Source organism: Arvicanthis niloticus, chromosome 1, assembly GCF_011762505.2.
Source record: "Arvicanthis niloticus isolate mArvNil1 chromosome 1, mArvNil1.pat.X, whole genome shotgun sequence".
NCBI classification, from domain to species: Eukaryota; Metazoa; Chordata; class Mammalia; order Rodentia; family Muridae; genus Arvicanthis; species Arvicanthis niloticus.
The window spans coordinates 118,253,964-118,270,856 of NC_047658.1; the positions used below are offsets into that span (position 1 = coordinate 118,253,964).

Sequence of the window (16,893 nt, forward strand, 5' to 3'; positions counted from 1 at the left end):
TTCGTCTAAACAGCATTAATTCATGAAAGTTCATCTTTTGCCCAATAATCATTAAACTATATAATGGTGACAGGAAAAGCATATGAACAGTAAGAAGCAATCCTGAGATGAAGTCTCTTTGGGCCTTGCCTCTCAGAGCTCACCCATTGCAGGGCATGCAAAAATGGTGGGCCATTTCCAGAACATACTTGCACTCCTTTAGCCTTTCTTAGATGATTCCTGACAGTTGTCCAGGAAGGGGTTCCTCGAAGCAGTGTTGTTCTTGATTCCTATCATAACATAAAAAGAAACTCTCACAATGTCTGGAGCTTTTGGTGTCCTATAGATGAAGGAGGAGGATATCTGTGGGTCTGCGAGTGGGTGTGGGTCCCTTCTATCTGCAGCCCCAGGCGGCTGGAACCGAGGCTCGGGGAGCAGAAGCATGGGAATTTGACTGAGTTCACTCCACACAGCGCAGGGCAGACACTAGGCTATGAGAAGCCACTGAGCTTCGAGCTTCGCCCAGGCATGGAAAGGTCTCAGCGGGGCAGAGCTCCTGGGTTGGGGGTCTCCGGGCTGAAGCAGCTGGATGGAGACTGGCTGGTCTCTGTCCTTGGGTTCCCAGACGCGCTAGGAGCCGCAGAAGACCTGAGACGAGATGGCATGTGGGTTGGACTGGCCGAAGCTGAGAGGGCTGAGAGGGAGAAGCTCTGGCAGCGCCCCCTCGGGGTAGTGGTACTCTTGGTCATTGTGACTCACTCAAGGCTGGCTTGGCTAGCTTGCTTGAGTTGACAGGGCTCAGTGGCTGGAACGTAGAGAAGTCCTCCAAAGGAGATTAGACAGCGGTGGCTCAGTAGTCTATGGCCCCCTCTATGGTTCTCCATGGGGCAGACGAGAGGAAGTCCATGGTTTTAAAAGGTTTACTGTCATGGCGGAAAGTGGATATAGTTGTACCCCATGTCCTCAGGGTGGGTCTGAGGTTAAATACTATTTGTAAGGAGAAGGGTCTGGGGAGGAATGCTTAATTGGCTATGCCCTCTGGCCTTTAGGTATCTCATTAATATGGAGCTCTCTTGAGGCTCTGCAGCCTGTAGTCATGCCCTCTATCTGTGGAGGTGCTGGTAGGGGCATTGCCCTACATGACTGAAAGGCTTGGATCAGTGGAGGTCTTTGGCCATGTGTCAGGAGCCTGAAGTCTGGGAGCGTGGTGAAATGCATGCCGTCCCTTGCAGGAATACCTGTTGGGTCTCTTGCCATCTCTAGCCAGAGCTCCACCAGAAACCATGCTATCCTTTCACAGTCCCACAGATATCCTCAAATTTCTTGCCGCAGGAACCTTCTTAGGTGGTGAGAACTTTGACTTCCAGATGGAACAGGACATATAAAAGGAAAGGGGATGGGCCTGCATAATAAATCTGAAGAGAACTTGAAAATTATGGTCTAGAGCTCAGAAAGATCTAGAATACAGACCAAGCCTTGACTATTTTGCATTTAGGTAGCAAAGAGAGCCCCATAAGAGACTCAATTGTTTGGCAAACATGCAGGCAAACGAGAGCCCTCAGCTCAGGAAGTTAACACAGCACAGATATGGACTGCCTGGTAAGCAAGCCAGGGGGTGGGGGGGAGCAGGAGAAGCAGGGTGTGAGGCTGGGGAGATAACATAGTAAAGTGTCTACTATGTAGGAAGGCATGGGGATCAATTTGATCCCCAGAACCCACATTAAAAAAAAAAAAAAAAAAAAGCCAGGCATTGCCAGGCAGTGGGGGCATATACCTTTAATCCCAGCAGTTGGGAGGCAAAGGCAAACAGATATCTGGTCTACAGAGCAAATTCACACTGTCTTTCAAAAAAAAAAAAAAAAAAAAGCCAGGCTGACAATGTTTTTAAAAGCATAGCACTGGGAAGGCACAGCTAGGTGGATACCTGGGACTTGCTGGTCTAAGTCAGCAATGACACTCAAAATTGATCTCTGGCCTCAACACATATAAACAGGTGCACACATACAAACCAAAACTAGAAACAAAGGGAGGAAGAGGAGGGGAGGGGAGGGAAAAAAAGGGAGGCGAGGGAAAGGAAAGGGAAGGGGAAAGGGAAGGTGACTGTCTCTTGAGAGCCCAAACCCACTCTGAGTCTGACTCTCTGTAGAGCTTCCTTGAAAAGCCCATATCCACACTTTGTTTTTTTCTAAACTCTTGTCCTCAAGCTTATATTGAAACATGTTTTTTAAAGACTTTTTTTAACTGTATATGTATGTGGAGGTTAGGGGTGTGTGCACATGAGTGCAAGTGCACATGAAGGCCAGAGGCATCAGATCCCCAGAACTGAAGTTACTGGCTGAACTCAGGTCTTCTACAAGAACAGTATGTGCTCTTCATTGCCTCTTCATCTCTCCAGATCTGAGTTGTCTTGGGTGAGGGGTGGTGGGAGAAGAAAAAGAAGAGAAAGAAGAGGGAAGGAGGAGGAGAGAAAAGAGAAAAAAAAGAAACTCCGTTGTGGAAAAAGACAGGAGCACAGGAGCTAACCATGGGTATGAGCTCAGACCGGAAATCTCATTACCTAGAAACAGAAGAGCCTGGCTTCCCACCTCACACAAAGGTGAACACGTTATGCATAGTCAGGCCCTTGAGGAACGACAACTTTGCAGGGCCACAGACGCGACAGAGTGGCTGACGTCAAGTGGGGAAGTCATAGACATTACTCCACTGATTTCTGTGCTCAAAAGCCACGAAACCGAAGCGGGTTCTTGCCCACACAATGCCTTCCTTGTACGATAGAAACGTGGCTTGTGTTGCTTAAACCAGTCTTCCAATGGTTGTTTTCTGCCAGTCATGATGGCGGGGCTTTCCACTCTGCTTCCTTCATAACTGTTGGGAAGGGCATGGTCCAAACAAACCCTGTCATGTCCTGTGGGTGTCTGCTGACAGCTGTGTACTTGCTGACTTCAGCTTCCCTGATGTAATAACGGGGCCTCATATGGGTTTCTTCAAGAAGGGATGTCTGCAGTCCTGTTTGGAAATCCGAGAGTCAGAGAGAATGACTCACTTCCTGTAGCCTACTGCCCCTGCAGAGCACTGAAACAATCCCACTAACAGCCTTGAGCTGGCTCACTAACTCTTCACTACCAGAGAAGAAGCAGTTGTAGAGACAAATGACTCCTCCAACCTTTGTAGTCTTTACAAGAGACGTTAGACCAAATACAATTAGCGCTGACTCTAACTCAGACCTTTCAGAAGACAACCAATGCCAGTCAAGCTTTTGTTTTTTGAGACAGGAGCTCATCCACTGCTCAGGTCTAGAACTCACTGTGTAGCTCCGACTGGACTTGAACTTGCAGCAATCTTTATACCTTCTCCCTTCTGCCTATTAATTTAAAGGTGTGTTCTGTCATTTCACATCTATTAGCTGGTGTGTGTGTGTGTCTGTGTGGTATGTGTCTGTGTGTGTTTGTGTGTGTGTGTGTGTGTGTGTGAGAGAGAGAGAGAGAGAGAGAAAGAGAGAGAGAGAGAGAGAAGAGAGAGAGAGAGAGAGACTTTTCCCAGAACAACCAATTTCCCAACACTATCTGGACATCCTATAATCCAGTTTTGACATTAATTCCTGGAGTTAGAGTCAGCTTTCACAGCTTGGTCCGTGTTACTATAGGAACTGTATTTCGAGCACTTGCTCATCCCTAGCACCTTTTGAAGGCCCGGAGCCATCAGAAGGTGGAGCCTGACTGGAAGAAGTGAGTCACCCACTAAGGGTGGGAGACTCAGTGGGGGGAGGGGGGAGTGTTCCACTTTCTGCTTTCTGTCTGTGGTCATGATGTGAGGAGCCCCAGCCTAGGAAGAAGCCCCTCCCACCACCATGCCCTCCCTGTTGTGATGGAGTGCAGCTCTTCTGGAAACCATGAGCCAAAACAAACCTTTCTTCTCTTAAGATGCTTCTGGGCAGTATTTGTCAGAATGAGAAAAGTAACTCATTCAGCCCAAGACTTCCTGTACTTCACAAGTCCAGGTATCCCACGCTTCTGATCAACTGTTGTTAAAGATTCCTAGAATCCCCTGCTCAACTTTAATTGTTTGCTAGAATGGCCACCAGAGCTTGAAGAATGACCGACCACCTGTAACCCATCCCTTCCAACCAATCACCACACAGCTCTCACGTGCAGCTGACTCCAAAGCAGCTTTTCTGCCCTCAACTTAGGCTCTTCTTTTATTTCCTGTCCTAATATGATTTTCATTCATTTGAACATGTCATAATTACCTATACTAACATAGAGTGAGCAGTTTCTATGTGCTAGGCACTGGTCTAAACACATAGAATGTATCTACTCATTTAATATTCACCATATTAAATATAGGTAGGTATTCTCACCATGCCCATTTTGCAGGCCATAAAACCGAGGTTCAAGATTCTTACCATTAATAAGCAATAATGAGCATGTGAGCACAGAGCCTGGCACTCTACTCACTGTGTCCTACTGTCATTTATTAAGGTACAACTTTCTGACTCTAGAATACCTACAACTGAGCCTGACTGTGGCTAATTCCACGGCAGCAAATCCTGTGTCTTATTGTCAATGTTTGTTTCCTGAGACATCATCTTACTCTGTAGCCTACGTTAGCCTGAAACTTACTGTGTTCCTCAAACTAACTCTCAGTTTAAAGCAAACCTCCTGCATCAGTTCCTACGTGCTAGGATTACTATTGTGAGCCTCTACGCCCGACAGTGAACTATGCCATTTGAAAATCCAACATTGCTTTCTGTTTTCTGGGCAACGCCTCTCAGCACAGCCAGACAGCAGGGACCTTGTCACTGGGCTTGGCAGATGTTCTTAGCCTGCTTTGTGTCACAAAGTCCAAAGGACCACAGAAGAGCTGCTTCCCCAGCTGATGTTTCTGAGGCCTGTGTTCTTCTCCCCTCTGGAGCCCATTGTTTGCAGGGGCCATTGTTTGGGGGTGGGGGGCATTGTTCCCCTGTCAGGTTTTGTGTTCTTCTTCCTGTCCATCTGGTTACTGACCATTGTTCTCACTTGTTTGCTCACTGTTGCTGTGATAACACGGTGAGCAAAAACAACTTGGGAGAGGAAGGGGTTTATTTCAGCTTACATTTCCAGGGGCTCACAGTTCATCTTGGGAGGAAATCAGGGTGTGAACTTGAAGCAGAAACCATGAAGGAATGTTTCTTGCTGGTTCACAAGTTTATGCTTAACTAACTTTCTTACACAGTTCAGGACCAACTGATAAGTTATTCTTCAACAACATGAGCCAATTCAAAACAAATTAAAGCATATAAAGACAGGTTTGGGGGGCGGGGCAGCTGTCAAGTGGGTTCACTGGTCCCAAGAAATGAGGTCAGGGAAGTTGCCATAGGGGGAAAGACAGAGGGGAGGGGAAAGAGGAAGAGCATGCTCGCACGCATGCACAGGAAAAGAGAAAAAGAGAGGGAGAGAGAAAAGAGATCAAAATGTCTGGATTACATAGGAAAGAGCTCCTGTGGAGAGGAAAGCCCAGCCCCTGGGCTGCAAATTCAGAGCAAAGGGTGTGGTATGCCAGCCACGTCCTGTAACAGGTAGGGACTAAGGGATGCTGGGAGAACCTGGAAGCCAGAAACTCACTGTGTACTCTGTCTTGGTATGTTAAATATGCACCTTTAGCCCCGTGTCCTGTGTCTGAAACACAACACCACCTGGCCGGGGAATAGTGCCATTCACAGTGGCTGTTACAGGATTTAACCTACCTCCTGTAACAGTTAACAAAAGACAATCCCACACAACCAGCCCACAGGCCAATCCACTCTGGGCAATCCCTCAACAGACTCCCTTCTAGAGAAACTGTGTCAAGTTGGCAATCAAAGCTCACTGGGACAGCCATTGCTCGGGGTTCCCCACTCTTCTCTCTCTCCTAGTTACCTTTTTCTCTCTCCATGTTTAAATGGCCTCAGCACTACTTGCCCTCTCCTCTGCCTGAATTTTAATCGGTTCTTCCGACCAACTTCCTCTTCCTCCAGGAAGCCCGACTCACTGCTCCTGAGCCTCTTGTCCTACGCAGCTGTGTCAAGGAAATTGTCCCTCAGTTTACTCTTCTCCCACTGATTGTCCAGGAGGAGTGTGGTCTCCTCTGAAGATGACAGTGACTCTCGCTTAACCTTTAATAGGATTTGAATGTAAGTAACAAAATGGCTCCCTGCTTGCTCCCGGTCTGATCGATTTCTCCTCTCCAAGGAAAGTGGCTGGGGTGAATGTGTGTGTATCCCTTTCATCTCCTGAGAATGCCTTTACTCAGCTCTTTCCATCAGCTCACCCTTGTCTGACCTCTAGTCAGTCTTCACACCCTCTTGCTACCGTGCCTTTGAGAACCTTTAGTTACAAGGCCACCCAACACTTGAGAAATGTTTTCATCTTTCCTTGTACAAGGAACCTGCCATTGACAAACATTCTGAAATAACTGAGACACACTTGAGGTCCGTCTTCTGTTGCTGATTTAGTCACAACAGCAAAGTGTGAAAACATATTACACAGACACGACGGCAAAAACACATTTGGGTCTGACGTAGATTTAATTTAAGACATAGGCTATTGCCAACACAAACAACAGCCACTGCCTGCAGCCACGCCACTCCCCCTGTGCGCGCGCGCGCACACACACACACACACACACACACACACACACACACACCCTCCCGCCTCTACTCAGAACTGGGAACCTTTTGTTCTCAGCAGCTTCTTCATTTTTGATCCAAGAAAACTTTGGAGGTGGCCGCCGGGCTCGGTGGATGAAGGAAGTCGCTGGCTTCCAAGCCTGGCAACCTGAGTTTGATACCCCAGACCCACAATGAGCCTGAGCCTTTGAACCTCGGATATTGGCCTCGGGAATCCTGGAGGAATGGGTGCTTAAGGCCATTGTCTGGTGTCCATACAGACTGTGCAGCGGGAGGGGGGGGGGTGTGGGGGGGTGGGGGGGTGTGGGGGTGTGGGGGGGTGTGTTATAGCCTTGTAAGCCTTTTGCATTTCTGCTTTCCTTCTACTCCACCCTCTCAGATTTACAGAGTCAAGCTCAGGGTCACAGCATAGGAGTGGAAATGGAGATCCCGCAGTGTGCTCTGAGAAGCCAGCTCTGCCATCACTGCTTAGCACAGTGCTTCCAAACCTGAGGGTTGCAACCTTTGGCGGGGGGGGTTGAGGGGGTTGGAACGACCTCTTCAGGGTCACCTAAGACCATCTGAAAACATGTTACAATTCATAACAGTAGCAAAATTACAGTTATGAAGTAGCAAACAAAATAATGTTATGGCTGGGAGGTCGCCACAATGTGAGGAACTGTATTAAAGGGTCCCAGAATCAGGAAGGTTGAGAACCACAGGCCTAGCAGAGTAATTCTTCTTGGCCTCTTGTTAGTAAAGCGTGTTACCATGAGTCTCAATTTGCTGGCCAGACTCATGTTTATTCCTGATTGCTGCTACAGCAGCTCACCACCATGTGTCTTTAAAAGAATTTTTGGCCCCGCAGTGGTGGCGCACGCCTTTAATCCCAGCACTTGGAAGGCAGAGGCAGGCGGATTTCTGAGTTCGAGGCCAGCCTGGTCTACAGAGTGAGTGCCAGGACAGCCAGGACTACACAGAGAAACCCTGTCTCAACAAACAAACAAAAAATTTATTTTGAATTATTAATTTAATTTTATTCTACATGTATGGGTGTTTTGCCTGCATGTATGTATATGTAGCACATATGTGCCTATGGATGGTTGTGAGACACCATGTGGATTCTGAGAACTGACCCTTGGTCCTCTGAAAGAACACACAGAACCATCTTCCAGGTCTCACAGACAGTGTTTTAAAACAGCACCAGTAAGAAATAGAGAGATAACTCCGTGGTTAAGAACACTGGCTGTTCTTCCAGAGGCCCTGGGTTCAATTCTCAGAACCTACGTGTTCTGAGCACACTCACAGCAGTCTGTAACCCCAGGAGATCTGATGTCCTCCTCTGGCCTCTCTAGATACTAGGCATGTATGTGACACACAAATATACACATATGTAAAGCAACCGTACACACTGAATTAAAAAAAACAACAGCACCAATATATAATCACATCGTTCTAGAGGTCTAAAATGAATTCTTCAAGGACTAGTAACAAGATATCCATCCACATGGCCATGTCTCTCTAGGAGCTGCAGACAGACTCTACTCCTTGCCTTTTTGCCTTCTAAACACAGCCCAGGTCCACTGAGTGGGAAACCATCTTAGCTCCCACTTTCATCTTCAAGTCTTCTATTGTCCCAGACCCTCTTGTCACTGAGAGTGACCTACGTGATGGACAATCGACAGTAACCTCTCCCTTGCATAATCCCCCACTGCCCTACGTTATATCCATATGTATATGCAGACACCAGAGACCACAAGAGGATATCGTGGGTCCTGTTCTGCTTTATTCCCTTGAAATGGGGTCTCTTACTGTCTCTGCCCCTGTTTCCAGCCCCACAGTGCTTAGCTTACAGGTGTGTGTGCAATCACATCCAGTCTTTACACGGGGTGGTGGGGATTCACATTCAGGTCCTCACGCTCGCACAGCACATAGTCTTATTCATTGAGCATCTCTTCAGCCCCCTCAAGTGTCTTTTGAAATTTATCACTCCCCTGCATGGCTTTATATATCCAGTGCTATTTTGCTACCTCCAAGTCATTAAGGCCTCTAACAAGTGACATTTGCCCATGGTGGTCACCTCCAGGAAGCTTCTTGAGCCAGCCCTCCTACTATGATCATTCTCTCATTCAAAAGGTGTCAGCCCTGGAACAAGGGCAAGCGTAGGGGGTAGGGCATGGAAGATCCATTCCCTCCAGAACAGCACATTATCATGCTGAGAATAATTCTAATACACAGCATGGTTCCTCTGTTATTTTTCTCATCGATATGACCAAATACCTGACAAGATGCAATTCAAGGAGGGAAGGGATTCTTCTAGGTCATAGTTTGCAGATTCGGGTCACTATGATAGAGAAGCCATGGAGGCAGGAGCTGCTAGTCATATTGGATCCACAGTCAGAAAGCAGAGAGTACCAATGTCAGCATGACTGCTTGTATTTAGTCCTCTAAAACTTCAGCTTGGAAGCTGGAGAGATGGCCAGCAGTTAAGAGCACTTGTTCTTGCAGAATACCTAACATGCATATAATGACTCACAACTATCTGTTCGTCCAGTCCCAGGGGACCATACACTGTCATAGGCAGCAGATGCACAGACACACACACACACACACACACACACACGCACATGCACACGCACATGCATATGCACATACACCCAAACAGATATACATGCAAGCAAGCCACTCATACACATAAAATAAATCTTTTTTTAAAAATTAAGCCGGGCAGTGGTGGTGCACGCCTTTAATCCCAGCACTTGGGAGGCAGAGGCAGGCAGATTTCTGAGTTCGAGGCCAGCCTGGTCTACAGAGTGAGTTCCAGGATAGCCAGGGCTACACAGAGAAACCCTGTCTCGAAAAACCAAAAAAAAAAAAAAAAAAAAAAAAAAAAAAAAATTAAAACCCCAGCTTGTGGGATGCTATCACCCACACTAAGAGTGATACTTTTCAGTTAATCTTTTCTGGAAATACCCTCATAAATCCCAGACACGTTTCCATGGAAATTCTAGATAACAAGCATCACAGTTCCTAAATGCTAGGCAACTCCGTTACCTGATGCTCAGCAGAACAGAGCAATCAGTTGTGAGGCTGGAGGAAGTAACGCTAAGTCAGCCCTGTCGAGCAGCAATGATGGCTCCCACCATGAGAATTTTCACCCAAACCCTGGCTCTGGAACTTAACTGAAGGTGTAGGCCCACAGGAGGGAGTGGAGTCTTGGGCCACTAATAGGATTCGGTCAGGAAGATTGGGAGGACTGAATGGGATTGCCAAAGACTTTCCTGGCAGAGGGAATGGCATGTGCAGGGGTGGTGTGAAACACATGCACTGGCTAAAGCATCAGAAGGAAGTAAGAGGTGGTGGGGACCAGAGCTTTAGTGCCCTGTGCACTGTGCTGTAGGTTTTTCCCTCTACATCATGGAAACAGACAATGTGAAGTAGGGGAGATGGTAAACTAACCTGAGTGGGCTTCTCGCCATGGCACATCTTGGCTGGTGTGATCCTCTAGGCCAGTGGTTCACAACCTTCCTAATGCCGCAACCCTTTAACACAGTTTCCTCACGTTATGGTGACCCCTCAACCATAAAACTGTTCTTGTTGCTACTTCCTAACTGTAATTTTGCTGCTGTTATGAGTTGTAACGTAAATAACTGACATGCAGGATATCTGATATGTGACCCCTGTGGGAGCCATGACCCATAGGTTGAGAACTGTTGTCCTAGGGCAATTGTTTTGTTTTAATTCTGTAAAGACTAGATGAGATAGTATGTGTAAAGCCTGCCTAGTACATCCAAAGGATTCACTAATGGCAAACCAACTCCTACTTGGTATTGTTATTGAAGGCATTCAGCCAGGGGAAGGCAGGAGCCTTTCTTGCTCCTCCGTGGGTGAAGAAGAGAGGATTTGCTGTTCCAGAGCCCTGCAGGCATCCTCTCCTGGCTCACTGTACAGAAGGTTCCAGGAAAGTTGGCAGGAAGAGTGTATACCAACCTCCCAGGGAATTTCCCAGCAGCTCAGCCTCCCAGGGAGCCAGAGAGAAAATTTGAATCATGTCTCTGTAGAGGCCAGAATTCCCAGCTTTCTCGGGCCTCCCCTGTAGCTCCAGCCATAACTACAGCAGGAAGCAAGTTAAGGGGGTGGAGGTGCTGGCAGCTTATCTATGGTCTTGAAGATCTGCAACCCAAGCCAGACATGGTGGTGCATGCCTGCAGTACTAGCACTTGGGAGGTAGAAACAGGAGGATCACAGGTTCAAAGCCCAGCTGAGCTACATGATACCCTGTTTCAAAAGCAGTAACAACAAAGAAATTGGATTCATCCCTTACTGTGTCACGAGGGGCAGGATCTTCTGTGGCTTGAGCTGAGAAAGTAGCTCAGTTGGGAGACTACTTGCCTAGCACACACGAAACCCAGTATCTAATCCCCAGCACTGCAGAAAAACAAGCCAGATGGCATAAGCCTGTAATCCCAACATTTGAAAAGTGAAGGCAGGAAGATCAGGAGTTCAAATTCATCCTTGGCTATATAGTGAGTTCAAGACCAACCTAGGATACATAACAAAATCTTCTTCAGCTCAGCCTTGTCTTCTACCCCACACTTCTTACTCATCCACTAAACCACCCTCCAGGGAGCCAATGTGACTCTGGATCACCAGAGTACTCTGCTAACTTGGGCACTTGTTGACTGTCAGGTGTGGGTAAGGCCATTTGTTGCTCACTCTGGGCATCTCACTTGCCAATAGTGTTTTGAGATGTTCAGAGACTATACCCTGGGGCAGTAGAATATACAGCATGGATGAGGGTTTCAATCATTTGTCTTCAGGGTGTAAGTTAAAGAAGAAAGATATGACAGATCATCAGTGACAGAGCCATCCCGTGATTTAACTCACCAGCCATGACAAAGGTCATCTCTCACCCTTGCCAGCTATAGATAGTATCAGGGGAGTCTCTGATTCTCAGGCCAGGAAAGGTAACTTTGACCTGTCACATGGTTGGGGCCCAAGGACTATGGGAAATCCTCCAGCTGTGTTGTGTTGAGGGTCAGTTTAGGCTATGCTCCAAGACAAGATCCTACTCTCTGACCAGCTCAACCTCAAGGCAATGGCACCCTCCTCCTCTCTCCACCAGTACGTCCAGCTCTAGGAGATAAAATCTGACTGGAGCTGGGCATGGTGGCACATTCTGCAATGCCAGCACTTAAGAGGCTGGGGTAGGAGGACAGTCTAGGCTAGTGTTTCTCAACTTTCCTAATGCTTCAACCCTTTAATACAGATCCTAATGTTGTGGTGACCCTCAACCATAAAATTACTTTCATGGCTACTTCATAACTGTATTTTTGCTACTGTTCTGAATTTCAATATAAATATCTGTGTTTTCCAATGGTCTTAGGAAACACCTGTAAAAGAGTCCTTCAACCCCCAAAGCCTGGACTTGAATAAAATAATGTCTCTAATAGTCATCCTTTCCTGGTTTCAGTAGAATGTAGCAGGTAGAAGGGCCATGGGCCTGGTGCCATGACTGTAAGGTGCTCTCTGGCAACCAATGATCATACCACGCCCAGAGAAAACTACTCTTGACCACGTAGTGAGCATACTGTGTCAGAAATATAAATGAACACTTGTGGTGTGGGAGTCATAGGGAGAGAGAAATTTGCTGATGATTACAATGGTCTACAGCAGAATTTGGTGAGCTCCAAAGAGACCTCTTTATATGCAAATGTGAAAGATAGATGAAGATGTTGAATCTCTGTGGGAGTAATAGGAAGCAGAGAAGTGTGGTTAACTGACTAACCTGCTAGGGGTCTGAGGGTGACATTTCTACAGAGTTAAGCCAAAGGGTCAGTGCTCAGGCAGCCCTCAATGTGGAGTTGAGCTGCTGAGTCAAAGTATGGGACCATGGATGGCTGACATAGAGGCAAAAGACCCAACTAGGTAGAGGTAGATGCACTGGTAGACAAAGGGATAGCAGGTCCTGATGGATGAACAGGAAAGATGGGGTAATTTAAATATAGTTGGGACCAAGCTGAGAAAAGTCCCTGGGACAGCTGAGAGTTCTCTGCTTGTCAACACCTTTACATACTCCAAATGAGATGGCAGATAATAAGTCAGAGGGGCAATTACCACCATCTCTGTTAAGCCTCCTCTAGATGGGGTCCAGGTGAGGGTTCTGTGCCCTTTCCTCCCTCTGGTGAGTTTATTAAGTTCTTAGGCTTGGTTTTCCTTATTATTTTAATTCACCCATTTCTCAATGGTCCCAACTTTTTTTTTCAAGACAGAGTTTCTCAGGGTAGCCCTGGCTGTTTTTGAACTCACTCTGTAGATCAGGCCAGCCTTGAACTCAAAGATCTGCCTGTTTCTGCTTCCTGAGTACTGGGATTAAAAATGTACACCACGAGTGCCCAGCCCCAACTATGATAAATTTTTTAGGGAATCACCCTTTTCACTTTTAGAAATAAGTGGTTTATCAGTTTGTGCCTGTCTGTGGTATAAGAGTGGTGAAGTTGATTACCTGCCTTTGTCTTTGCATAAAAAATGGAGCTAAACACTGCTTGTAAAATCTCGGAGTCATTACAGGCAAGTTTAACCTAGGGGAAAAACAGCATTTTATACAATATGGAGGAACTTGGAGCTGGGCACACAGCCTATTCTTAACCCCAGAACTCCAGCTCAAAAACAAAAACAAACAAACGAAAGAACCCACCTGACTCAACATGGAAGACAGAAATGACTTCCCCTGCTTTTCAAGAAAGATAAGAAAATGAGGGTCTTGGTGACTCAGGAGTGCTTTTAATTGCAGATAGATAAGCATGAATGATAAAGAATCTGTCTCTCATATAGGAAGACTGGAGGAGCTCTGGACTGTGGTCTTGTTCTTATAGCTTCTTTTCTCAGGGTATTAAAATGGTCACAGATGACCCATACATCACACCTTTACCCTCACATCCATAAATTGAAGCATCTAAAACAAAACAAAAAATTCACATCCCAGATTTGCCCTTTTGTTGTGTAATAATTTTCTCTGAGTTTCTCTGAAACACTCTGTCTTATGGAGAGGTTTCTTAAAATTCAGAACACTAAATGAAACTTACCAGGCTGTGGGAGTAGACAACTCACAAGTCTCAAGATGCTTCTGAAACTTACAAGACTGACAAGGCCTCCCCTGATGGTCACACACACAGAAGCTGAACTGCCTAGAAGTACAGAGGACCCTAGGGATGCAGCCTATATGAATTTTCACCCTTTGCTGGGGAAAGCTTTTTAGTAATACACCTGCCTTTGAGTCATCTGTGCTCCTATAAATTCTTATTCAAGCTCTATAAGTAAGCCCACTAAATGCATGGGTTTGCCAAGTTAGACATTGGTGGAATCATCTCTGCCCCATCTGGGGTGAATAAATGTTCGATCATGTCTCCTAGGGAAAGTGACACACCTTATCAATAAAGAAAGACTTTTTTCTCCCCCTAAGAACTCAAGGCTGTAAATTCTGAAACCTTCCTGGAAAAAAATTAGAAACTGTCTGGCTCACCCAGGCTTTGTAGAAGACAGACTTGGGTCATTCAATGAAAAGCACTTACCACAACTAATCAGCTGAAAGACTGTAGTTTTGAGCAATAAAACTACAGGAACCATACTCATGAGTCTGATAAAAGAGACAGAAATTGCCGGGTGGTGGTGGCGCACACCTTTAATCCCAGCACTTGGGAGGCAGAGGCAGACGGATTTCTGAGTTCGAGGCCAGCCTGGTCTACAGAGTGAGTTCCAGGACAGCCAGGACTACACAGAGAAACCCTGTCTCAAAAAACAAACAAACAAACAAAAAAAAAACCCAAAAAAACAAACAAACAACAACAAAAAAAAAAAGAGTCAGAAATTGGTCTGCACAGCTGATGTTCAATCTGTATTTGGTTACAGAAGGAATTTAGTTTTTGTACCTGGGGGGGGAGGGGTCCCTGAAAGCATACCAGGGAAATGATCCTGGTGAGGTAAGAATGAAACTAGGTTCAACATGATTTAGTTTGCTGATGTTGGGCCAAACTTCTATAGTCTGACACCAGACGGTTTATTTTAGCCACATTTAAGTACAGCACAGGCCAGGCAGTGATGGTACATGGCTTTAATCCCAGCACTCAGGAGGCAAGGGCAAGGAGATTTCCATGAGTTCAAGACCAGCCTGGTCTACAGAGAGAGAGTTCTAAGACAGCCAGGGCTACACAGAGAAATCCTGTCTCAAAATATCAGGAAAAGAAAAACGCATCAATTTTGGAAAAAAAAAGTTCCCTGGTGGCAATTAACTCAGTCCTGTGTGTTCAACAAAGCTTAAGATGTGTTTACATTACTCATTCTTTCATCTTTCATAAAGATGGATTCTGTTGATTTAGGAATAATGGACAAGGGCCTAGGGAGAATGACTGAGGTAGACATAATGCCTATGGTAGTCAGGATTGGCCTGGCCCTAAGACAACATAGAAATCACTTAGGCTGTTATAAATATAAGTAATATCTCTCATAAAGATGGGTTTTCATGGACTAAGAAGCAACACTCAAAGATTTATGGGGGAAAAGTCTGGGATAAACAAACAGTATTCTGGGTAATTCAGGTAAAGCTTGGTCTTACAGATAGCAAAAAATCACCAGGTTGCATCCCTCCCCAGCATTCTGGAAGGAAAACAGGCAAACACCTCCTTCCTTTGAAGAGACAAGCATGCATGTTTCAGTTTCCTGGCTTCTCTAGTGTTTGTCTGTGTACACAAGGCTTCTTGCCTTCTACATTCCTGTGTGAGTGAAAACTGTTTTGGAATCCTATCCTCAGGGAAGGATATAGCCATTGCTTTCTTGAATTCTCTGCAGCTAGGCTAAACACAGTTTGTCTAAACAAGATTGGGCCTGTTAACTTTCCATCATGGATGACGGAGAGGTCCATAAGGCCAAGCACCTCAAGGATGTATAAACAGTCAGTGGTACAGCCTTACAACACCCTGTCCCTCCCTGAAAATATATTAGCAGTTACTGGTGGTGCAAGACATTTTTCTTTAATAATATAGCCACTTATAAGTTGCCCATGTCCCTGTAAAGTAACCCCTCACTCATACTCCTGCAAGTAACCTTAATAAAACCCACTGATTCATAAAGCTAGGCTTGAGTAGTATCTTAAGCTATTATCGCCGCAACAAAACTCCATAACAAAAAGAAACTTGGGGAGGAAAGACTTTATTTGACTCACACTTCATTGTGAAGGAAGTCAGAGCCTCAAACTCAAGGCAGGAGGAACCTGGAAGGAGGATCTGAAACAAAGACAATGGGGGAACACTGCTTACTAGCTAGCTCCTGATGGTTTGCTCAGCCTGCCTTTTTATACAACCAAGGACCACATGTCCAGGGATGATGCCACCCACAGTGGGCTGGGTCCTCTCACATCAATCATAAATCAAGAGAATGCCCCACAGGCTTACCTTCAGGCCAGGAGAATGGAACCATTTTCTCAACTGCTGTTCCCCCAATCCAGATGACTCTAGCTGTGCCAAAGGACAAAAACTAACCAGGACTGGTGGAGTAGTTTCTTTGGTCTGTTGTTGGAGCCCTATTTGGGATGAATAGACATTTGTTTTCCCCAGACAATGTTTACTCTGTAACTTCCTGATACCCTTCCAGAGGTGGTCCAGTACTGTTTAACTGGTGGATTGCAACAGCAGTTTCCTGTTTTCTCTCACTAGGAATCAGGACTCAACAAAACACTTCTCACTCACAGTCCTTGGAAGTTGGCATCAGATGGCAGTGGGGACAGTGTAAACAGGTGGAAGGTGTCACCATGCTGTCCTTTGACTAGGGGCCCAGTCTGAACAGGAGGGGAGAAGAAGCAACAACATTTCTTGCAGTTTGTGTGCCACAGGGGTGAGGGGTCCCAGCTGTGTGTGAACTGTCTCGGTTTCTCCTCATGAGAGTCTGTGCCGTCTTAAACCACAAGCTGAATAACTGTCCTTTCCTCGCAAGCCCTATGCTCACTTTTTTATTGAGTTTTCATTGTTGAGAGTTTCTTGTTTTTGTTTGCTTTGAGGTAAGGTCTCATAGGTAGTTTAGGCTGGCCTTGAACCACGTAATGTAACCCACTCTGGCCTCAAACTCACGATCCTTCTGCCTAGACCTCCCAGATACTGGGGTTATAGGCATGTACACCATCTCAGCTTTCTATTTTACTCTCTTTGGAGAAAGTAGCTATGTCCATAGTGCAAATGACTGCTCATTCAACCAACTGTCCAAGTCAGATAAACATTAAATGTAAATTGACTAGGGTGTGTGTG

At 46.0% G+C, this 16,893-nt stretch overlaps 1 long non-coding RNA gene across 1 annotated transcript in view; it reads right to left on the reverse strand.

Annotated features, from left to right (window-relative positions):
• Window positions 1-16,465, reverse strand: part of LOC143435283 (uncharacterized) — a 30,075-nt gene extending 13,610 nt beyond the window's left edge. The window contains exon 1 of the long non-coding RNA XR_013105428.1: window positions 16,048-16,465. This is a non-coding gene — a long non-coding RNA (uncharacterized LOC143435283). The remainder of the gene's footprint in view (window positions 1-16,047) is intronic.
• Between the last annotated feature and the right edge of the window lie 428 nt (window positions 16,466-16,893).